The sequence below is a fragment of the Ranitomeya variabilis genome, chromosome 7 (genome assembly GCF_051348905.1).
Source record: "Ranitomeya variabilis isolate aRanVar5 chromosome 7, aRanVar5.hap1, whole genome shotgun sequence".
Taxonomy (NCBI): domain Eukaryota; kingdom Metazoa; phylum Chordata; class Amphibia; order Anura; family Dendrobatidae; genus Ranitomeya; species Ranitomeya variabilis.
In genome coordinates, this window is record NC_135238.1 from 8,951,229 (window position 1) to 8,967,193 (window position 15,965).

At 45.1% G+C, this 15,965-nt stretch overlaps 1 protein-coding gene across 2 annotated transcripts in view; it reads right to left on the reverse strand.

The window, feature by feature from the left end:
• LOC143785157 (up-regulator of cell proliferation-like) overlaps positions 1 to 15,965 on the reverse strand; it is a 99,501-nt gene that overhangs the window by 67,248 nt on the left and 16,288 nt on the right. The window contains exon 1 of one of the 2 annotated variants that reach the window (XM_077273849.1): positions 8,194 to 8,302. The exons of the other annotated variant lie outside the window; for it this stretch is intronic. The gene's annotated coding sequence lies outside the window, so the exon portion shown is untranslated. Of the gene's footprint in view, positions 1 to 8,193; positions 8,303 to 15,965 lie in introns of those variants that run through there. 2 annotated transcript variants of the gene reach the window in all.

Sequence of the window (15,965 nt, forward strand, 5' to 3'; positions counted from 1 at the left end):
CTAACGGCCCGGGGGGAGAACACCAGCCCCCTAGAGCTTCCAGCAAGGTAAGGAATCACATTTAGTACAAGCTGGACAAAAATGAGAGCAAGCAAATAACCCAAAAAACAAAGAAGCAGGACTTAGCTTAATTTTGCACGAACCAGGACCAGCAGATAGGAGCAAACAGAAAGTGTCTGATTACAACGATGCCAGGCACTGGACTAAGGATCCAGGAGGTTTATATAGCAACACCCCTGAACTAACGACCCAGCTGGGTGCAAACTGAGGGAAGAAAATCCCAGAGTCATATCACTAGTAACCACAAGAGGGAGCCAAAAAGTCTAATTCACAACACATATATACCAGGATGGGGAATGTATATAACAGGATGGACACAGGATGAGATACATATATACCAGGATGGGGAATGTATATAACAGGATGGACACAGGAGGAGATACATATATACCAGGATGTGGAACATATATAACAGGATGGACACAGGATGAGGGACATATATACCAGGATGGGGAACGTGTATAACAGGATGGACACAGGATGGGGGACATATATACCAGGATGGGGAATGTATATAACAGGATGGGGGACATATATACCAGGATGGGGAACGTGTATAACAGGATGGACACAGGATTGGGGACATATATATCAGGATGAGGAACGTAACAGGATGGACACAGGATGAGATACATATATACCAGGATGGGGAATGTATATAACAGGATGGACACAGGATGAGATACATATATACCAGGATGGGGAATGTATATAACAGGATGGACACAGGATGAGATACATATATACCAGGATGGGGAATGTATATAACAGGATGGACACAGGATGAGATACATATATACCAGGATGGGGAACGTATATAACAGGATGGACACAGGATGAGGGACATATATACCAGGATGGGGAACGTATATAACAGGATGGACACAGGATGGGGGACATATATATATCAGGATGAGGAACGTAACAGGATGGACACAGGATGAGATGCATATATACCAGGATGGGGAATGTATATAACAGGATGGACACAGGATGAGATACATAAATACCAGGATGGGGAACGTATATAAGAGGATGGACACAGGATGGGGGACATATATACCAGGATGGGGAATGTATATAACAGGATGGACACAGGATGAGATACATATATACCAGGATGGGGAACATATATAACAGGATGGACACAGGATGAGGGACATATATACCAGGATGGGGAACGTATATAACAGGATGGACACAGGATGGGGGACATATATATCAGGATGAGGAACGTAACAGGATGGACACAGGATGAGATACATATATACCAGGATGGGGAATGTATATAACAGGATGGACACAGGATGAGATACATATATACCAGGATGGGAAACATATATAACAGTGTGAAGGAACAAATTAAGAAAGATTCTCCATTTTGTGCTTTTCGACTCCATTTTGCTGTTCTAAGATAAATTTTGTTAGAAGGCTAAAGTTTACAGCTGTTATGAGACCTTGATTGTTGCAATCTGAACAGAACATGAGACTGAGGGTGTATTGTTCTATGAGACTTTGACGTACAGACTGTTCCTGCATTATGTTAAGAATTGTGAGCGTGTTCTTATGCTGATTGGTTGAAGTATAATTTCTATGACTATGAAAAGTCATACACAATAAATGGGGGCCCAAAGATCTGCTTGATCCCCCCCCAAACAGAGACACACATCTCCGTCTGGTCATTTTCAGTTGCCGGCAACGCCCTGTAGATTAATTTGGAAATCACTGAGTTAACCGTGAAGGATCATTTTAGATCCTCCCTCAACAGTTGGTGCCCAAAACGTGGGGCCCCAAACAGGAACACCTCTGACCCCCAGAGGACAACAAGACAAAGGACCCTCGGACCAGACACAGGCACTGGAAAATTGGGACTGATCATCCCCCACAACAACCACGGTAAGTTGGCAGTTATACTGTTCAGACTGACCGTTTGGTGTGGTTTTCCAGTGTTTGTTGCTGCAAAGAGGATCTGAGGTTTGTCCCCGATGGTGGGGTGATTCTTGGGTGGAATCATATAGAGGTGTAGTTCCGTTGGGAGCCCAGTGCTCTAACCGTACCTCATAAGGGATGGACACCCCGGATTGACCAGTGATGTAATTCTCTTTATAGTCAAAATATCCTGAATGCCTGATCACTGTTAGAATCAGGCGCGGTGAGGTGATCGAAGATGGGTAGGATGCGTAACTCAGGAATATATAGATATATATGTATATGTCCAGGGGTATCCGGAGGGAACGTCTGAGATGCCCTCCTCCTTTCACTGAGTACTGCGATTTTGGGTTGCCCCAGAGGGGTACAGGTAAACCCAGTGGAACAAACTAATACGGCCGCTCTGGTTTTGTGCACGACAAAGTAAGGATATTTAGCTCTAAAGGAGAATCAGTTTCCGTGGAACAAAAAGAAGACTTTGAATTCGTGTGATGAATCTGATATTGTTAGCCCAAAGATGGGGAAATATTCTCAATCATCGGTTTTCTAAGGTGTTCTGGCATGTGAATTTTGTGATGAAGGTTTTGTAGAAATTAATTAAGTCTGAGAACTGCTGTATTCTGTTTCTGTGTGAAATTTCTAAGATACCTGATGGGAGTGGTCAAACAGCTGCGCTATTGCTTTCTTCTTTCTGTGCTGAGGAATGCTGCGATTTTCTTATCTCTGCTGTGTCTCTGGTATGGATGGGGCACGTAGCTGCGTTCTCTTTGTATTTTCTGTCCTTGGTGTAGTACGCACTGGGAGATTTGTGTTTTGTTTAAAGCAACAATATTGTTTTGTAGTACAAAGAAATCTTGTAAGTTGAAGTTGGAAGTTGAAAGTGAAATATGGTCCCTCCCCAGGAAATTAAGCCTCTACTCCCGACTGTAAGCCCTATGCCCCTTAACCCTAATGCACCAATATATCCTGGACTGCCGAGAAGTTCTATGGGCGTCTTATGGTAGTATTTAAAGATCTGGGATTCTCATTGTAACAAAAAGCCCATATACACCTTTTTGCAGTAGCTTTAATGTCCGGCCTTAAATCTGAATTGAAAGAGGCAATAATGTCAGTCAGACCCGATATCGAGACTTCCATTCCAGATGATGCATTGAAAATAGTAAAAAGTTTTCAAAAGAACTTAGCCCGTTCTGCATCAGCAGGAAAGGCAAAGGTTAAACCAGTAGCCACAGCGATTTCAGCACCAACCCCAGCCCCCCCCCCCCCCCCCCACAGCTACAAGGACACAGCTGGTTCCTTATCAGTGGCACACACAACAGACTTCAGCTCCAGCCCTCCCACCCTACACAAATTCAGTTCTCCAATATCCCTTTTAACCCTATGTCTGGGAATCTCCCTCCCAAGCCCCGCCATGTCAATTCTCAGACCAAGAGCTTGTTTTAATTAGAGTAGATGGCAGACCTAATAAATATACTCTTACAAAACCCATCCCTGTGGGACCCTTCCCTGAAGTTACTGCTCAGTTCGTAATCTCTCCTATATGTCCGGTAAATTTACTGGGGGCAGATTTATTACCACAGTTCCGCTCCAGAATTCAATTCCAAGATGATGGTCAGATGGTCCTCACGTTATATAACACCTATGCAGATGAACATAATGAGATGTGTATCTTACATGCCCTTCCCACGGTTATGATGGCCCTGATAGGCCCAGATCCACCCCCAATAATGCCTGTGGAACCAGTAAAACTGTTTCTCAAACCTGGTGTCCCTTTTCCCAAAGTCCATCAATACCCTTTGAAACATGATCAGGAGTGGGGCCTCAAGGGGCAAATACAAATGTTACTCGATAATGGTGCCCTGGTTCCCTGTGTTTCCCCATGTAACACGCCCTTGTTTCCCATTAAGAAAAATACTCCACCTGGCCAACACCTTGTGTAAAGGTTGGTACAAGATCTACGGGCAGTTAATGCAGCTACTGTTCTGGAAACTCCGGTGCCTAATCCATATACTCTTTTGTCCCAGATACCTCAGGATGCTGCTTGGTTCACAGTTATCGACCTCGCCAATGCCTTCTTCAGCATTCCATTACACCCAGATTGCCAGTTTCTGTTTGCATTCACTTACCAGGGATGACAATTGACGTGGACAGTTATGCCACAAGGGGCCCAAAACAGTCTCAATCAGTTTGCAAAAAAATATGGGCGAGTGTATTTTACCCCTATGTCACGCTGTTTCAGTATGTGGCTGATCTTTTGTTGTGTGCATGAACAGAGCAGGAAGCCATTGTTGCCACTGTTAGCCTCCTCAAGTATCTGGCAGATCTGAACTGTCGGGTTTCGGCCTCGAAACTTCGGTTCTGCCTTGGTCAAGTGATATTTTTAGGTCACTGTCTCCTTCAGGGTGCCAGACACTTCACAGAAGAAAGAAAAATAGCCGTCAGCGCCCTTCCTTTTCCAAAAGATGAGACTGAACTCCAGCGTTTTCTTGGACTATGTACTTATTGTCGTTAGTGAATACCGGACACATCCCGCATAATGCAACCTCTCTACAATGCCCTGAAAGACGGTTCAAGATATGCTGATGAGTTTGGCAGATTCCACACCGGATACGCTGTTACTACGGAAGACACTGTAGTGCACGGAGCTGCACTCCCTCCCTCACTGTCAGCACAAGAAGCAGAACTTCAGGCTCTGTCTACTGCATGTGTTCTGGCCAAAGACAGGCGGGCTAATATATACACGGACTCACAGTATGCATTTGGTATTGCTCATGATTTTGGAACCCTATGGGCCAGTCGAGGGTTTATTACTACCACCGGGACTCCCGTGAAGAATGCTGAAGCTGTTAAAACCCTCATGGACTCAATCAAATTACCTACCCAGGTGGCCATTATCAAGGTCAAGGCGCACGGTACTAGGAACAGTCCACAGACTGTTGGTAACACCTTTGCGGATATGCAAGCAAAAGCTGCTGCTCTCCTACCCATTGAAATGATCATACCAACTATGGTGACCACACGCTATCAGCGTAAACAAATACAAGAAACACTGACTCTACAGGAACCCGATGATCCACGCCAGACTGAAGTTTTCTGTCGGACCCCACGAGATCGCTTAATGACGATGGCCCACACATCGAGAAAAATCCAGGCCCTAGCCCTGGTACAAAAATTTTACTGGGCTCCAGGTATTTCTACAGTCCTGACAGCACTCAAACGTGCATGTAACATCTGTCAGACCTGCAATCCCGGTCAACTTCAACGTGCACCCCCGAAGTATCTTGCTAAGCCCGACTATCTGTTCCAAAGGCTCCAGGTGGACCATATATATCACGTTGCCTAAGTCTGGAAGGTATGAATATTGTCTGGTGGTTGTTGACATGTTCTCCAGTTGGCTGAAAGTATTCCCCGTTACCAACATGACTGCAAAGACTACAGCGAAGAAACTGGTGATGGAAGTCATATGCAGATATGGTGTTCCAGAAGTTGTCAAAAGTGACCAAGACCCGGCCTTTTCTTCTCATGTGTATCATGAGGTTTTGACAAGGTTTGGATCCACTGTAGCCCTCCATACTCCGCACCATCCACAATTCAGTGGGAAAGTTGAGAGGCTGAACGGCACACTGAAGGGACAATAGACCAAAATAATGCAGGAGACTATGGCTCCATGGCCAGAGCTCCTACCCATTGTACTGTACCACATTCGTACTACCCCCATTGCAAAACATGGCCTGTCCCCATATGAGATATTGTTTGGTGCTAGGCCCTCAGTTGCAATTTTCCAGTCTCAGCAGTTATCAGAAGAAACTGACCGTGCTGTTCAATATGTTATTCAGCTTAGTAAAAATTTTGCTAACACCTATGTTTTAGTTTTTTTCTTCCCTTCCAGATTCAGCAGAAACCGACACTTGTCACAACTTAAAGTCTGGTGGTTTTGTTGTCATGAAAAGCCATGTCAGAAAATACGAACTAGAACCCTTGTATGACTGTCCCTACCAAGTCCTCAGTATCACTCCTATGTCAGTAAAGCTGGAAGGAAGGCCGACGTGGATCAACGTATCGCACTGCAAGCTGGTCAAACAGACTAGTAGCAAATAAGGGGACATAATGTTTTGGTTTTTCGTATTGCCATATAATAACATTGGTAACCGCATGGGACAGCCTAAATTCCCCAACATCCTTGAATAATAAGTTTGTACAATATTATGAAAGATTAGTAGTACAGATGGGTATAGCCAATAAAATTGTCAGTTCTATTTCCATTTACCCTATGATTACACAAATGTGGGATAAATTGCTTAGGGCCATAGATTTTCTAGATGATCAAATTTGGGCTATATTGGATATACTTAATACTACTGTTGTTGTCCAAAACCAATTTATTATAGTCACCAAGCAATATACTGTAGTAATGGATTACTTAACAGCAGCACAGGGTGGTATGTGTCAGGTTATTGGACCCGCCTGCTGTCATTATACAGATCCCAATAGCACTATGAAGTTAAAGTTAGAGGATATTCAAAGACTCAGAGATTAATATGATAAAGACAATGACCGTAATAAGGACAGTTGGTGGGCAGACACCTTCTCCTTTCTTAATCCAGCCAATTGGTTTGAGGGACCTGGGGGCTGGATAGCTGGAATCTTGCAAAGTTTGTTACACATCGCTGCCTTTATCCTTGTCATGTATGTAATACTAAAACTTGTTCTTTGGTGTATTTCTGTATGTATTAGGAAACTCTGCACTAAGACAACTAATGATGAAACCAAAAGCGTTGCCACCCCTGCTCTTCTCTACACCGATTTTACAAAGTTACCTGATGAAGATGTTGAAGCCAAGCGCATGGCTATCTTAAAAAGATCCCCACCACTGTTATCAATAATTGTTATTCGTAAATTTTAGTATACAGGGGGGACGGGTACGCCGCAACAGCCATGGCTGGTAACTTGGCACCAGCCATGTGAAGACCAGTACCCCTCAAGTTTATAGCTTGGGATAGTACCTCTGATGCTGGACATTAATTAACAAAATTTATCTAGGGGGGAATGTGAAGGAAGAAATTAAGAAAGATTCTCCATTTTGTGCTTTTCGACTCCATTTTGCTGTTATAATATAAATTTTGTTACTAGGCTAAAGTTTACAGCTGTTATGAGACCTTGATTGTTGCAATCTGATCCTCCCTCAACAACAGGATGGACACAGTATGAGATACATATATACCAGGATGGGGAACGTATATAACAGGATGGACACAGGATGAGGGACATATATACCAGGATGGGGAAAGTATATAACAAGATGGACACAGGATGAGATACATATATACCAGGATGGGGAATGTATATAACAGGATGGACACAGGATGAGGGACATATATACCAGGATGAGGAACGTATATAACAGGATGGACACAGGATGGGGACATATATACCAGGATGAGGAACGTATATAACAGGATGGACACAGGATGAGGGACATATATACCAGGATGAGGAACGTATATAGCAGGATGGACACAGAATGAGATACATATATACCAGGATGGGGAACGTATATAACAGGATGGACACAGAATGAGATACATATATACCAGGATGGGGAACGTATATAACAGGATGGACACAGGGTGAGATACATATATACCAGGATGGGGAATGTATATAACAGGATGGACACAGGATGAGGGACATATATACCAGGATGAGGAACGTATATAACAGGATGGACACAGAATGAGATACATATATACCAGGATGGGGAACGTATATAACAGGATGGACACAGGATGAGGATGTATATACCAGAATTGAATATATGATCCTGCTCTACTCACTCACTTCTCCTGGTGAAGCAGCAGAGCACCTGTAGTAAGAGAGCTGGTGCTGCCCCTACAAGCACCCCCAACCTCCTGGATCCGCTACCCTGTTCCATCCTGACTTTGTGAGTGACTGACAGTGACCCTGCTTTGTTGTAATGTCTCTGCACCTTTGTGTGTTACATTTTATCTTTTTCACTAAATAATCTAAAAAAAAAGACTACTCCCCTTCTCCCTTGATCGCCCCTCAGTGACACTTTTTGCCCCTCTGGCTCATCGGTAATTCAGTTATCTCGTTGTATTTCATTTTTTATTTTTGTTTTATTTATTTTGTTATAAAACTAAAAGAATGACATTAGTAAAGTAAAATTTACATGGATTTTCTGACCTGAGTCTTGAATTCTTATAGATTCCTTAGGGTGCCACTTTGTTGTAATAACGCCCTCCAATTCTTTTTCCTGACATTTTTAGCCCCCATCTTTCTGTGCTCTTCACCACTGCTGAACACCCTTTTTTGTCCTGCAGAGACAGTTTCCTGCCGTCAGTCTAAGGGTACTGTCACACAGTGCAATTACGAACGCTACGACGGTACGATTCGTGACGTTCTAGCGATATCGTTACGATATCGCAGTGTCTGACACGCAGCAGCGATCAGGGACCCTGCTGAGAATCGTACGTCGTAGCAGATCGTTTGGAACTTTCTTTCGTCGCTGGATCTCCCGCTGTCATCGCTGGATCGTTGTGTGTGACAGCGATCCAGCGATGCGTTCGCTTGTAACCAGGGTAAACATCGGGTAACTAAGCGCAGGGCCGCGCTTAGTAACCCGATGTTTACCGTGGTTACCAGCGTAAAAGTAAAAAAAAACAAACCGTACATACTCACCATCTGATGTCCGTCAGGTCCCTTGCAGTCTGCTTCCCGCTCTGACTGTGAGCGCCGGCCGGAAAGTGAGAGCAGATCACAGCGGTGACGTCACCGCTGCGCTCTGCTCTCACTGTACGGCTGCACTCAGTCAGAGAGGGAAGCAGACTGCAAGGGACCTGACGGACATCAGATGGTGAGTATGTACGGTTTTTTTTTTTTTACTTTTACGCTGGTAACCAGGGTAAACATCGGGTTACTAAGCGCGGCCCTGCGCTTAGTAACCCGATGTTTACCCTGGTTACCAGCGAACCTCGGCATCGCTCCAGCGCCGTGATTGCAAAGTGTGACCGCAGTCTACGACGCTGGAGCGATACTCATACTACGCTGCGACGTCACGGATCGTGCCGTCGTAGCGACGAAAATTGCACGGTGTGACAGTACCCTAAGGGTCTGTGCACATGTTAAGTATTTGGTACAGCAATTTCTGCATCTCTAATTCAAAATTATGCTTTTACTTACATTTTTAGCACTTATAGGGACTTGAACATGTAATGGTTTGATCTGATAGGACAATCACAGTCTCCTATGGTGCTCAGCCTGTGGCTCTAGAAGAAGGCAAGAGCTAGCTGCACAGAAATATGTGTGGGCTGTTGTCCATTGTGTGGGGAAAGTGAGGACCCAGGATAGCAGCACAGCAAGTGAGTGCTGACAGCTCCGCAGCTCAGTGTGAGAGGAGAAGACAATCCTGTAGCTGAAGCACGTCTGTAGATCATACTGATTACCAAGAAATGTACACAGCCGCATGGTCTCCCTCAAAGGAGCATCTTGCATACATTCCCTGTCCAGAATCCCAGAGAGTCTGTCAGACATATCCTCCTTCTTCAACTCTCGCTTCCTAAAACTCAATGTAGAGAAAACCGAACTCATCATCTTTCCCCCATCTCGCATATCCCCCCCTACCTGATCTATCTATTATAGTAAACGGCATCACGCTCTCTCCTGCACCTGAAATCCGCTGCCTTGGGGTAACTCTCGACTCTGCCCTGTCCTTCAAACCTCACGTCCAAGCTCTTGCCACCTCCTGTCGCCTCCAACTCAAAAATATTGCCAGAATCCGTCCTTTCCTCAGCCCACAATCTACCAAAACTCTTGTGCATGCCCTCATCATCTCCCGCCTCGATTACTGCAACACCCTCCTCTGTGGCCTCCCCGCTAACTCTCTTGGACCTCTCCAGTCTGTCCTCAACTCTGCTGTCCGGCTAATCCACCTCTCTCCTCACTACTCCCCTGCTTCCCCCCTCTGCAAATCTCTTCACTGGCTCCCAATTCCCCAACAAATCCAGTTCAAACTACTAACATTGATCTACAAAGCCATCCACAACCTGTCCCCTCCCTATATCTCTGAACTAATCTCCCAATATCTCCCCTCACGTAATCTCCGATCCTCCCAAGACCTCCTACTCTCCTCCAAACTTATTCGTTCCTCACACAACCGCCTCCAAAATTTCTCCCAAATATCCCCCATCCTCTGGAATTCCATGCCTCAACACGTCCGATTATCCACCACCCTCGGATCCTTCAGACGGAACCTGAAAACCCATCTCTTCAGGAAAGCCTACAGCCTGCAATAACCATTCTGCCGCCTCACCAACCACCCGAGCTGCCGCCACGTCACCAACCACCTAAGCTGCCGCCACGTCACCAACCACCCAAGCTGCCGCCACGTCACCAACCACCCGAGCTGCCGCGTCGCCACCATCCACCCAAGCTGCCACGTCGCCACCGCCAGAGCTGCTGCCTCACCAACCACCCGAGCTGCTGCCTCACCAACCACCCGAGCTGCAGCACACCGACCTCCTGTCTCTTCCCCATTATCCCGAAGAATGTAAGTCCACTCCCCTCTGTACCAGTCTGTCACTGTAAATTTGTTTACTGTTAACGATATCTATAACCCTGTATGTAGCCCCTTTTCACATGTACAGCACCATGGAATTAATGGTGCTATATAAATAATAATAATAAATTCCCTGTGTCCCTGCCATCTGGACCTTGCAGCATAAAGCTGAATCCTGGTGACCCCAGACCTACTACATCAAGGAGTGTGTAGCTACTCCTTGTACTTGATTTTCTATTATTGATCAGTTTATAACAGAACTACTTGCTACAGGAACAAAGCAGTTCGATAGCGTAGAGAGGGAGCAGAAGGGACTTTCTTTTTAAGGAATATTAGAAGAGAGAGATTAGATTATTACGTTAAATAGAAATTTGGCATTAAAGATGTTCCTTTTGGACCTTCAAAATGTGAAATAAAGAACATAATACTGCATGGATGAGTATTCTAGTCTTGAAGTATTTTTCTACACTTCTTGTACATTTTACATGCCATCATACTGCAACAATAGCAGTGTTAAACTGTATGGATGAGTCATTGAATCCATAACAACATTTTTAACGAACAGCCCCCGGGTACAGTGGACAGCCCCGGGCTACAGCGGACAGACCTGGGTACAGCCGACTGCCCCCAGGTACAGCCAACAGCCTCCGGGTACAGCAGACAGTCCCCCTCGGGTACAGCGGACAGCTCCGGGATACAGCGGACAGTCCCGCATACAGCAGACAGCCCCCGGGTACAACATATAGTCCCGGATACAGCAGACAGCCCCCAGGTACAGCGGTCAGTCCCGATACAGAGGACAGCCCCTGGATACAGCAGACAGCCCCCGGATACAGCAGACAGCCCTCGGATACAGCAGACAGTCCCAGATTTGGGTCTAGGCCCTGTAATCTCGGGTGTCTGCTGCATGTCCCTCACTGCCCCTCTGACAACTCCTGCAAGGGGAGAAAGAAATTATACATGGGCGTGGATTGGGGGTGTGACCAGGGGCGTGGCCTAAATTTGCAGCAACGCGCTATGTGCGCCACATGATCTGTCCCTCTTTCTGTTCTTTAAAAGTTAGGAGGCATGTCATCAGCATTTACACTTCTCCATCCCTTACCGCACGTCTTACGCATTTTGTAATTGCTAGGTCTCTTGAAACCAAGTTTATATTTATTACAAGAAAAAAATTGGTCATCTGCAGCAATCAAAGCATTTTTTGAGTTTATTCCACTGTAATGTAACAGAAAGAATGCAAAAGTGTATGGATGACAATCAAATTCAATCCAGAAAAATGTTTCCATGCTTTGTATCAGGTTTAGAGATCACAGAAATGTTCACAGACCACGCACACACTGTATGTCTAAGAAATGGAAACCTAAAAATTTTTAGGCTATGTGCACATGCTGCGGATTTTGCTGCAGATTGGCCGCCGTGGATTTGCAGCAGTTCCATGAGTTTACAGTACCATGTAAACCCATGGAAAACAAAATCCGCAGTTCACATGCTGCGGAAAAAAAAGTGTGGAAACGCAGCGGTTTATTTTCCACAGCATGTCAATTCTTTGTGCAGACTCCGCAGCGGTTTACATCTGTTCCAAAATAGGAATCCGCAGGTGTGAAACCGCAGGGGAAATCCGTACAAAAAACGAGGAAAAACTTCAGTTTTCCTGCGGATTTACCAAAATCAGTCTTGAAAAATCTGCACACCTTTCCGCAGTGTGTGCAGATAGCCATAAAAGTTTTCTCTCACTTTTAGTGACCATAAAAATGTACTCCACACCACGGTATAATGTATGGCTGAGAAAGGTAGCCCAAGAAAATTTTTCAACTGTTTTTGGGTGTGATATAGAACACAGAAAAGGACCTCAAAGCACATAATACTTGATGGATCAAAATACAATCAATTTTTTCAGCAGCAAAAAAAGCTGCAGCTATATATTTGCCAACAGACTGCACAGGCCTAATCCCTGTCTACAGACTGGATTCTGTCACTCTCCCTGCTCCTGCGACTCTCTCCCCCTCCCTAGGCAAAATGCAGATTGTATGTGATACAGACAATTACCGCTTAGAGGGGCTGTTAGTATGACGGCTCAGCTTCAGCACCAGTATCTACACTGCAGGACTCTGATTCATTATATTGTGCACACACAGCCTGGACAAGCCCTCTCTCCCTCCAATGGGAAGTGTCACAGACCTGTGCGATGGTGTCAGTGTGCTGAGCCGGCCGGCGCCTGTTCTTTTATAACCCCTGATGATGTCAGATGGCCAGCCAATCACAGTAATGCCACAACCAAGATGGCTACAACAATACAGTGACTCACAGGCAATCCCTGGATGCTTACTGGCTGTGTAACAGGCAGCAAAGATGGGGGATGGGGAGTCGAGTTCGCTCATTGATACTCGTCATTTGTAACCCAAGCCGCGAGTGATGGGATAGTAGAAATCAGGGCTCTGTACTTTTCCTCTTAGGACTACGCTCCCATGATGAGTGTGTGCTGTGTTTGTCTGCAGAATATTTACAGCTAAGTGGATGGGATTTATGCAGTTCTGCAGAGTAAATTGACCTGCGAAGCGAGTGTGAAATCTGCAACCTGTCAACTTCTCTTGCAGTAAATACGTTTTTTATAGTCTGGAATGAGATGAGGGAAATCCGCAGGTAAAAAACACATCTGGGCTTTTAGTTGGTTTCCTGTTGTGAACTCTGTTTTCTGGCTCCCTCTTGTGGTCACTGGTGGTATGGTGTGACTTTTGCTTTGGGCTCCCCCTGGTGGCTTTGTTTGTTATCCTGCTGGTCTCTGGCTATCAGCTGGTTCGTTATCCTCTGGGAGGTTCCTATATAGCTCTGTTTTACTTCCACTTGTTGCCGGCTGTCGATGTAATCAGTGCTACTCAGATTCCTTCTGACTACCTCGCTCCCAGTCCATCCAGGACAAGCTAAGTTTTGTTTGCTCATTTTTTGATCAGCAGTGTTTATCATGTTTTCTTGTCCAGCTTGCTAAAATGTGATTCCCTCGCTTGCTGGATGCTCTAGTGGACTGAGTTTCTCCCCACACACCATTAGTTGGTGCGAGGGTTCTTGAAATCTCAGGATGGTTATTTTGTAAGGGTTTTTTATTGATCGCATAGACCCCTGCTCTATTTTCTGCTTTCTAGTACTAGTGGGCCTCTTTTGCTGAATCTGATTTCATCCCTACGTATGTGCCTTCTTCTTACTTCACCGTTAATATTTGTTGGGGGCTTCTATATCTTTGGGGATTATTTCTCTGGAGGCAAGCGAGGTCTTTCGTTCTCTTTAGGGGTAGCTAGTTCCTCAGGGTGGCTCGAGACGTCTAGGAATTTTTTAGGCACGTTCGCTGGCTACCTCTAGTTGTGTTGGATAGGTTCAGATTTGCGATCAGTCCAGTTACCATCTCCCTAGAGCTTGTCCTTAGTTTATTCACTTGCTGGTCTATTCGTGATCCTCAGCCACTAAGGATCATAACAGTACAGCCGGCCCTTAAAGTGTTAATTGCATGGCAGAAGCAGGAGAAAAGAAGCCTTGAGAATTTTTTTTTTTTTTTTGCTGCTGTGTGTCTAGCTGCTGTGTGTCTAGCTTCTCTCCTCCTCTTAATCTTGGTGTGGCTCTGAATTCAGCTGCTGATATGGATATTCAGAGTTTGGCCTCCAGTGTAGATCATCTTGCTGCAAGGGTACAAAGTATTCAGGATTTTGTTGTTCACAGTCCTATGTCAGAGCCTAGAATACCTATTCTGGAGTTGTTTTCTGGAGATAGATCTAGGTTCCTGAATTTTAGGAACAATTGTAAGTTGTTTCTTTCTTTGAAACCTCGTTCCTCTGGTGATGCCGTTCAGCAAGTTAAGATTATCATTTCCTTTTTGCGTGGTGACCCTCAAGATTGGGCCTTCGCATTGGCGCCAGGGGATCCTGCATTGCTTAGTGTAGATGTGTTTTTTCTAGCCCTTGGATTGCTCTATGAGGAACCTAATCTTGAGAACCAGGCTGAAAAAACGTTATTGGCCCTCTCGCAGGGGCAAGATGAAGCAGAGGTGTACTGCCAGAAATTTCGTAAATGGTCGGTGCTTACTCAGTGGAATGAGTGTGCCCTGGCTGCAAATTTCAGAGAAGGTCTTTCTGAAGCCATTAAGAATGTCATGGTGGGGTTCCCTACGCCTGCAGGTCTGAATGAGTCAATGACTCTGGCCATTCAGATTGATCGGCGTTTGCGGGAGCGCAAACCTGTGCACCATTTGGCGGTGTCTTCTGAACAGACACCTGAGTCTATGCAATGTGATAGAATTCTGACCAGAAGTGAACGGCAAAATTATAGACGGCAAAATGGGTTGTGCTTTTACTGTGGTGACTCAGCTCATGTTATCTCAGCATGCTCTAAGCGCACAAAAAAGATTGATAAATCTGTCACCATCGGTACTTTACAGCCTAAGTTTATTTTGTCTGTTACCCTGATTTGTTCCCTGTCATCTTACCCGGTTATGGCTTTTGTGGATTCAGGTGCTGCCCTGAGTCTGATGGATTGGTCGTTTGCCAGGCGCTGTGGTTTTGATTTGGAGCCTTTGGAATTCCCTATTCCACTAAGGGGAATTGATTCTACACCATTGGCTACGAATAGACCTCAGTACTGGACACAAGTGACCATGTGCATGACTCCTGTTCATCAGGAGGTGATTCGCTTTCTTGTATTGCATAATTTGCATGATGTTGTCGTGTTGGGTCTGCCATAGTTGCAGACTCATAATCCAGTCCTGGATTGGAAAGCTATGTCGGTGTCAAGTTGGGGTTGTCAGGGAATTCATGGTGACGCTCCTGTGGTGTCAATTGCTTCGTCCACTCCTTCTGAAGTCCCTACGTTTTTGTCAGACTACCAGGATGTATTTGAGGAGCCCAAACTCAATTCTCTACCTCCTCATAGGGACTGTGATTGTGCTATAAATTTGATTCCTGGTAGTAAGTTTCCTAAGGGACGACTTTTCAATTTATCTGTGCCGGAGCATGCTGCCATGCGGAGTTATATAAAGGAGTCTTTAGAGAAGGGACATATTCGCCCGTCCTCATCCCCTCTTGGTGCAGGATTCTTTTTTGTGGCTAAAAAGGATGGTTCCCTGAGACCCTGTATTGATTATCGCCTTTTGAATAAAATCACGGTCAAATTTCAGTATCCTTTGCCATTGTTAACTGATTTGTTTGCTCGCATTAGGGGGTCTAGTTGGTTCACCAAAATAGATCTTCGTGGTGCGTATAACCTTGTGCGTATAAAACAGGGTGATGAATGGAAAACTGCATTTAATACGCCTGAAGGCCATTTTGAGTACTTGGTGATGCCTTTTGGACTTTCTAATGCTCCTTCAGTCTTTCAGTCCTTTATGCATGATATCTTCCGTGAATATCTGGATAAGTTTATG